The sequence below is a fragment of the Bison bison genome, unplaced genomic scaffold (assembly GCF_000754665.1).
Source record: "Bison bison bison isolate TAMUID 2011002044 unplaced genomic scaffold, Bison_UMD1.0 scf7180017864492, whole genome shotgun sequence".
NCBI classification, from domain to species: Eukaryota; Metazoa; Chordata; class Mammalia; order Artiodactyla; family Bovidae; genus Bison; species Bison bison.
Window position 1 is genome coordinate 2,724,784 of NW_011495051.1, and position 1,384 is coordinate 2,726,167.

The 1,384-nt window shown below is 65.5% G+C and overlaps 1 protein-coding gene across 1 annotated transcript in view; it reads right to left on the reverse strand.

Moving 5' to 3' along the window:
* Window positions 1-1,384, reverse strand: part of PIP5K1C (phosphatidylinositol-4-phosphate 5-kinase, type I, gamma) — a 34,835-nt gene that overhangs the window by 3,481 nt on the left and 29,970 nt on the right. The gene's annotated exons all lie outside the window — the stretch shown is intronic.

Here is a 1,384-nt window from a genome sequence, read left to right on the forward strand (position 1 = left end):
GCGTGGCAAGGGGCGGGGTGGGCAGCGGGAAGCGGCGCGTGGGTCAAGGCAGAGCTGGCACAGCAGGAAGGGGTGGCGGGCGGGGCTCCGTTTGCTCTGCTGTCCGCCCACCCCGGCCCCCTAACCTCTGCCCTAGCCTGGCAGCACCCCAGCTTCAGGCCTGCCTACCACTGGGAACTGCCAGCTGGAGCAGCACCCTGGGGACCCACGGCAGGGGGTCCTGGGTGGTAGGGGCACAGGGTGGAGCCCATTTCCTGCCCCAGTACACACAGACCTGCTCTGGGACCGAGGCAGGTCCCCCCCAGACAGCAAGCAGCAGAGGCCTCTCTGCCCCATGCCTGGAGCACAGGGATGCCTTCCTGGGGAGGGGCACAGGCAGAGTGGGGACTGGCCACCAAGGGGCCCCTGGGCCTGGCAGGGGCAGGCTGATCTTTCTCCAGCCATGTCTGGGCAGAGGTCCCAGGCGGGGCTCAACTAGGGGAGGACGTATACTTCCCCAGCCCCCCTTGCCCTTCCTGGGTCTGCTCTTAGCACCAGAACCCTCTTGGGCCTGGCAGCTCCCGTGGGGCTCCCCCAGCCACCTTCTTGTCTTTCCTCTTTCCCCCCACTGCATGCCAGCCTTCAACACCCCACAGCCTGTTACTTCCACCCCAGCCAGAGCACACACCTGTCCTAGCCACGCCCCCCTGGCTGTCCTATGGCCCCTGAACCCACCATGGCCCCCCAGACCCAACCCTCCTTGGGCTGCTTGGAAGAATCATCAGCAACCAGCCTCTGCCCTCCTGCCCCTCGGGGTCCACCTGTTCCAGGTACCCACACAGCCCCTGCCTCTACACCTGCCGCACCAGACTTTCTCCACAGCTCACAGGCCACGATGGTACCCATGTGGACCCAGAGGCCCAAGAAGCCTGTGTCCCCATGTGGGCGGGTTCCCACAAAGGCACCCAGAGCCAGGGCAGCAGGGTGAGGCCCCAGAGCAGGCCTTGCTCGTGCTTCAGGGGGTTACAGAGCCATAAAACCCATGTCTGGCCACTTGGGAGCCCAAGGCGCAGGTCCAGGCCTGTCTGTGGCCACAGCAGGTGCTGACGCTGGCTTGGTGGCAGTGCTGGGCTCAGAATATGGGTGACACAGGGGTCCCCAGGAACCCTGTGATGAGCTGGCCCTGGGTGACCCACAGAAGTCGAGTCCAGGGTATGCCTGCCCCGCACAGCAGGCCGTAGGGTCCAGCCTTCCTCCTGCCACTCCTTTGCCTCCCTCTCCACCCATCGGCCCCAAGTATCTGATTCTGTGGTGCCCCCAGCGAAGACAGCCCTTGCTCTTCCACCTCCCCACACCCCAGGCACATCTCAGAGCCCGCTTGACCCCTTCCAGATGGCCTTTGCCA